Below are 7,361 nucleotides of genomic sequence, written 5' to 3'. Positions count from 1 at the left end.
ACTTTAACCTTGCCAGATATTGATCAGTTTACAGTATTTTTAGAGCTGGTGTCATTTGGAAGATTGATCAGTACAACAATCGGGGTTACCATAGTAGGATTGGATTTTGCATTCCTAAGTAAACATTATGTGAACATAATGGTGTAATGTAACCCTGTTTTCTCCCGCCCCATAAAAGAGTCTGACCATTAATTATTAAATAAGAGCTTTTATTGACTTTGGTATCTTATGTATCCCCAAATGGTAATGGCATATTTGATGATCATTAAGATGGAGGGTACAGCAGAAGTATTTTAGGTGATTTCACTGTAGTTAAAAACAAAGTGCTTGAAATTTTAAATATGTTCCTTCTGATAACATGTCATAAATACAGTGTTCAATGGGTATTATATACTAGATTATACTATTTTTTTAATCAAAACTGTTGTTTATGGGAAAGGTAGGCAACTTTTTTATGTTACTCTCTTTAATTGACAGGTGTGACTAGTTTATTGGTATTCAAGATGCATTCAAGAGTTTGGTATTCATCTGTTTTGAAACTAAAAACACTTTTGTAAGAAATTCAGTCCTGAGCAGATAAGCACTTTTTGTCTTCGGGGAGAGGCACATGTTTGAAATGGATAGAAGTTTCTGCAAACAAGATTTTTTTTTCTTTTAAGAAGTGAAAAAGTTGAAATTAATAGTGTAAAGTAATAGTGGCACCTTATTAGCTTTTCTGTTTAAAATGTGTATTACTGTGCCTCTGCAAAGAACAGTATACCTGAATCTTCCAGGCTTCAGGAGAAAAGTATTGAAGGACTCCTATATCAGCTTTTCCATATTCTATAATTGTTTCAGCTTCTAGTTTTCTCAGACTTGTGTAATGCCACCTAAAACTGGACTGTCCCAAGAACATAAATGTGTGTCATTGTTGTGGGAGTGTTACAGTAATATATGTATGTTGTGAACTGGAATGATACATTAAATATCTCCCCTCAACAGATACTGAGTGCCTTAAGCCAAAACCCTACTTCCGGTTTTTAAGGCCTATGTATATACAGCTGAGATCACACAGGGTGTTCTTGGTTTCCACTGTAGTTTAGCCATCTGCTGTGGTGCATGTCAGAGCAATGCCTTAAGTGGTGGGTTAAAGAAAAAAAGAAAATTAAAACTGTTTTGCCTTCCTGTAAATGTGCTATAGAATAAAGTATTGTGTTTTATTTTGGCAAAATTAAAACAATAGGTTAGCAGTATTTCTGCTCTTGGCTTAATTTGGCACTGTGCTTTCCCATTAAACTGTATTTTTCTCTCTTCCTTATCCTTTCCTTGGTGATTAAGTCTTGCCAGACAACACTTCAGGAGTAGCTAGACAGTTAGACACTGTGTTTAAAAATTGCCAGTACAGCAAGATGGCTTTCTGTATTAAACAGAAGTGTGTTAGATAGGAGTATAGGCTACAGAGAAACAAAGGAAGCAGGGGAAAAAGATAGGAAGCTTCTGTTTGCCTTGTTTACAGTCCTTTCATGTCACTTCCATTCCTGGTATGCACTGTGCTTCTTTCCCTTGCAATGCACAATGTGCAGCTACTGTAACTTATGTGCACTCTTCTTAAGGAAAGGTGGTGGTATTGAATCTGCACATGGGTGCCTAAAGGTGCTGCTCTAGCTGGTGGCTGAGGGAGCTGGGTGGTGCTTTGTGGCTTCTCAGTTCTTTCATAAAACCACACAGGTGATAATGCAGAAGGGAGGTCCATGAAACATACCAGGTGGTAACATGCTTGGGCATGTCTTTATTAGCACAGTAAAGCTAGAGCCCCCAAAATTATTTTGCTTCAATAGAAGTTGGGTATTTGGTGCTATTTTGTGAACAGAGAGAGCTGTCTGTTAATGTGCCTTTTAGTGCAATGATGCTGAGTGGAAGTGTGTGTTTTCATAAGAGATCCATGTATTCCTAACAATATAGCACTTCCCCATCCCTGGAAGTGCCCAAGGCCAGGCTGGATGGAGCTCTGAGCAAGCTGGTCTAGTGGAAGGTGTTCCTGTCCACAGAAGGGGGCATAGAACTAGATGATCTTTAAGGTCCCTTCCAACTCAGGCTATCCAATAGTCTGTCAAACGACAAAACATGTCCCTGTATGAGTGTGGGAAATGAAATCTGTATTGTCTCACCCTTCACATGAGACTAAAAATAGAATAAGAATTTTTAAAATACCTCTCATTTGCCCCATCTCTGGATCAGAAAAGGGTTTAATCTGATATATGAGTACCAGAGAGACGATGCCAGTCACTGACAGCTTGGAAAGTGATGGCTGTCACAATATATGGGTGTGTTTAGCAGCCAAAAGAGCAGTGAAGCTACTGTAAGGGGAAAGGGGACACAGTGTTGTGCCTCAGAGTGAGACTTTTTAAGCGACAGCATACCATGTTGACACAAAGACAACCATGTGCTCCAAAGGACAAGTGCTAATGGTGCAAATTTGTTATTTCAATTAGTCCTTGACAGCAGAGTGGCCCTGGGGCAAGGGAGGGTGGCAGGGCCTGCAGCATGACCTGGCAGAGCAGCCCAGCTGGAGCAAGGTGCAGGTCCTGCTGCACTGGAAGGTCTGCCCTTGGCACAGAGCAGGTGGCCAGGCCAGCTGGGACAGAGAGCTGAGCCAAACCCATACACAGCCCTGGCAGCAGGGAGGGCAGAAGCATGAAAATATGCATATTGTCAGCTCTTGGCATTTTGCTGAAAACAGCTTTTGGGAAGTCAAGGGCCTTTGGTGGTTTCTGTTCTGTTTTTAATAGCTGTGGCCTGAGGCAGTGAAGAGGATGAGGTAGTGAGAGCAGAAGGATAGTGAAAATCTTCCCTTTGGGCTCCTTTAAATTAATGAGCAAACTGTCCACATGGCCTAAGTGAGGCAGAAGAAGAAATCCAACATAAACAATTTATTTAGACTCCTAAAATGAAGACATCCTTTGTGTGGAACACAACAGTGACCAAGAGGCATTTTCACCTTGCGTCATTCTGTTTTGGGAAGAGCGCTCTCTGCAGAGTGTTCAGATCTTGCTGTGGAAAAGAACTGTGCCTGTAGCACTCCAGATGTGTATTTCTGTCCTTGAAATAGCATGCTTGTTTTAGTAGGTTTCCTACCACTGCCGCCAGTCCAACAGCATGTGCAGAAAGGGCAGGTGCTGGCATGGTCCGAGCCAGTCAAGTTCAGTATGTGCTGTACTGTCATTTTTCTGGCAGGTGATGCAATTTCTTCTGTCCAAATTTCTGTAGTCTTGAGGTTGTGCTGGAGTTGCCTCTTGGAAGACTTGACATTTATCAGATGTGGTGATTTTTAACTTTAGAGCCAAGGAATTGCTGGTAATAGGTTAGAAAATAGCTGCAGTTAACTTTCTCAGGATGGTCATTTATTTTACTTAAGCCATCACCCATCTTTAAAAACAAGTTTTTGGCCAGTCTTCTGTCAGATTTCTTCATCTGCATAATATAATCAAGGGGTTTTTTAAGTGTGTTACCCTAGGTACTGCTAGCCAGGCAATAAGTCATTCCAGGTACATTCTGTCCTGTTTGCGCTGAAAATGGTAACAGTAATATTATCCCTTTTTACTTTATTATATCTAGAATTTAAGTCTTAAAAATGATTGTGTGCTACAACCATGTGTGGCTTCTATGGTAGTGCCCTGTACATGAACCTCATTTGTGTGTGGGGACATTGCTACCACCACAGAAGAGTCTAGCAAGAGAAAACTTCAAAAACAGATTTTAAAAGAAAAAAAGGGACTCACAGCAGATACATGTGGAAAGAAACATGTAACAAAAAGAAAAGCTCAATTAATTTTTTACTGAGTTTATTAATAGTAGAAATAAAAATAAATTCATTACAAGCAGATTAATGCTATGTTTTATATTGCTGTGTAATCTTTATCCAGATTAAGCTGCACATCTGCCTGGGATTGAAGTTAACAAGATTTGGTCTGGACTTAAAAGCCAATCTGTATTGTCCTGCTGCCTGCTTGTAGAGATACCCTAAAATAAGTTACCATTGTTTCCTCACCATGAGAAACGTGAACAGTTCAGCATAGTTTCCCCTCTGTTTCTCATGCCCTAGTGTTTGTGTCACTCTTTGTACATTCGGGCAAGAGCAGAGTGCTGCCTTTAGTCATAGGCTGCTAAAGAGTAACACTCAATAAGAATCAGCCTTGCATGTCCCATACCTGAAGAAACAGTAGTGCAAGTCTGGTGACATTAGTTTGAACTGCATGTTAATGTGGTCCCAAACATGTTCCTTCTATAAATGATGTTTCAGAATGTTTTAAGTGTAAATTTTCCAGTGAACCATGTGGAAAATTCAACTCCTACCTCATAGCACTGTAGGTACATCTTTTAAAAATCTCTTGAATATGGTAAAGTGCTGAAGTGCTTTAAAATTGCATTCTCTCTCTTTACTTCTGTTTGTCCCCAGTGCATCAAACTCCTCATTATTTCCTACAAAATAAAATTACGTTTTCAATCCAGGAGCAACCTGTTCCAAAAATATCTATTTTAGTAATTCTTTGTGCTCTTACTGTAAAATGAATTTGCCATTTCTTTTTTTTTTTTTTTTTTTATACTGGGAGGTTTTGCACTGTGCTTGTGGCTGGAAAACCGTAGCACATCAGACCTTGCAATTCATGAGCCTGAGGTTGCAGAAATCTATATTGAATAAATACAGATAAAATTTGTATTTATGCAAGCCTTCTGCTGAATGATAAAGCCACTCTTCAGGAACTTGCCTCATGCAGTCTGAAGATAGGGCCTAGATACAAAGAAGTAAATTCACTCTTCTCAGCAATGCCATTGAAATTCAGATGTTTTCCTAGACAGGGCCGAGTACTCCATGCCCAAAGAGGAATGAAATTTAAATTTTTGTCCACCTTGTGGACTTTACGGAGTTTTTGAGGCTGTAGATCTGTTTTAAGAGTTTCAACTCTTTTTTTTTCCCGTCTCCTTTTTGTGCAATAGGTAGGTATGTATGCAGAAAGTCCCGCAACATGTGAGGAGGAGGTTAATGCAGTACCCTGAGTGCCCTTATTTAAACATAGACAACTAATGTATGTTAAAAGTGTGAATAAATCCACCATTTCCATGCAGCCAGGCCTGTGGAGATGTGGATTTACTTACCTCATGTTAAAGACTGGGAAATGCAAAAATGTTTAAGAACATGAAGAATGAAACCATCCCAGATTCTCTTTAAAGCTTATCCCAAACATTAGCTTCTACAAAATATCTGTGTACTGTTTGCCCCTAGAAAATTAACTTCTTTCTTATTGAGTATTTTTGATACTTTGAAATGCAGCTGCTTTATGCAGTGCAGATACAGGCTCTATGTAAGGACGTTCTCCACTCTCCACTGACTGCAAAGCTAAAAATCCCATTAAAAGCCCAGGAGGTAATATGATTTTTTTAATGTTCACAAAGTGCACTGTCTCTACATCAGTGTGTATTTGCATGCATGGGGCTGAAAATCTTTCAGTGATGACTTTCAGTCAGGTACACATTGAATCTTTCTCCCCTTTTACCACGATATTACAGTTTCAGTGTCAATTTTTGAGCAGCTGCTGCCTATTTTGTGGTACATGTATGCAGTGTCTTGATCCATTAACACCTCAGTGGTTCCATTAGCACAGATAGAATGAGACAGGTACCTCAGCAATTATTCCACCTCACTGACATCTTCTGCATCAGCAGTGCCTGGGGAGGCACATACCTTCCTGTCCCTGGCAGAGCAGGGAATTACTGCACAGCCTCTGCAGAGCCACAAAAGCATTGTGTTTAAAGAAACCATGGAGCTTGATCCAGCTCCTGCTGGCAGCAGTTCCATGCTGTGTATTTCAGATTTTGGTAGAGTCACTTCTGCTTTCCACTGTGTGATGCAGAGCAAGTTTTATACAGAACCTTTTTCTTTCTTCAGAAAATAGGCTTTTGCAGGTTTTGCTAGTTGACATTTCTTTAACACTATTTTCTAGTTTTATTTCTTTTACTAATCAAAAATGTGTATTTGTCTTACATTCACGTAAGAAAATACACTGGGATCTAATATAATGAAGACTAATTTTCCTTTTGTGGCTTTAGAATCATGATGAACAGCTACAGCTCACAAACAGCTGAATGCCCAGGGGCAGTGTTATATTTTCTGCAGATATTACCTGTGTTGCTTGACTTGACTGTTATTTTTTACTTTTTCTTCTTATGTGAAAATGTCATTATATCCAAGTTTAATTCTGCTCCAGCAGAAGCTTTATTTAATAATATAATTTATTTAATAACATATGCGTCTAACCTTTCTTCATCAAATATCTTTGCTGTTATTGTCATATTTCTAGCAGCTTGTGAATAAGCATGAAAGTTATTCATATACTGTAATTTTCTGTATCAAAAAACTAACAATTAATATTTAATATCTTAGAAAATCCTTCAAAAGAATCTAGTACATCAAATAATTATTTCTGAGTATATCAACCAAATTTGTCATTTTGTCCAAGTGTATTTGATACAGTTGGCTTCAGATGTGGCTTTCTGGGTTCATGGTATAAATCCTGCTCTTCTCTCTGGTTTCTACCAAAATGCATCAGTTACAAGAAGCTTTCCGGCATGGTCAAGAGCCAGAAAGCTTTCAGTTCTTGCCAGCAGAAAACATGACATGATCTGACACTAGCAGGGTTAGGAACAAGGCACATCCATTCCCCAGCTTTCATCCCAGGGGGTGTCTGCCATTACCTTTGTTGGTTGGTATTATCTGTGACACTTACACAGCGTGATCTCTGCAGGTTCTCTTCAGGGCAGACTGCATGGCCCATAGTTCCCCTTGTAAAATGGGGGAGAGGGGTGTGTTCCATTTTTAATAGAACTTCAGGGTTCAGGCAGTTAAGTTGAAAATAGTTCAGATTACTTTTTAATTAACTCCTTAATAAATAGTTTGCAGACTGTTTCCTTTAATTTGGGGGGGATTTCATGTGACTATTTTTGAATAAGCTCTAGTAGAAAATGATGGGATATAAAGTATCTCCCTATTGATTTGATCTTCTTCCTACTTTCCAAAGAAAATGCTAATGTACTAATTTAGTGTAACTTTATTTTCTGCATCATGACTGACAATTTTACCATCCCTGCCCACTGTCTATCCTGTTCAGCTCTCAGGGTTTCATATGTTCCAAGTTTGTATAAGGAACTTTGCCTCTTGTCTCTATCTGGAGAAACAAAATGGATTTGATGCATAACTTCAGCTTCTAGCCTTAGGCATGCTCTAGCAATAGGGGCTTGTGTCCAAATTAGTATTTCATAATACAAATTCAGAATAGTGAGAAATGATACAACCACTGATATTTACTAGTCAGAGGTAAGTAGTCCAC

This window comes from Camarhynchus parvulus, chromosome 1A (genome assembly GCF_901933205.1).
Source record: "Camarhynchus parvulus chromosome 1A, STF_HiC, whole genome shotgun sequence".
Lineage (NCBI taxonomy): Eukaryota > Metazoa > Chordata > Aves > Passeriformes > Thraupidae > Camarhynchus > Camarhynchus parvulus.
The sequence above is the reverse complement of the archived record's forward strand: the minus strand, read 5'-3'. Positions refer to the sequence as shown.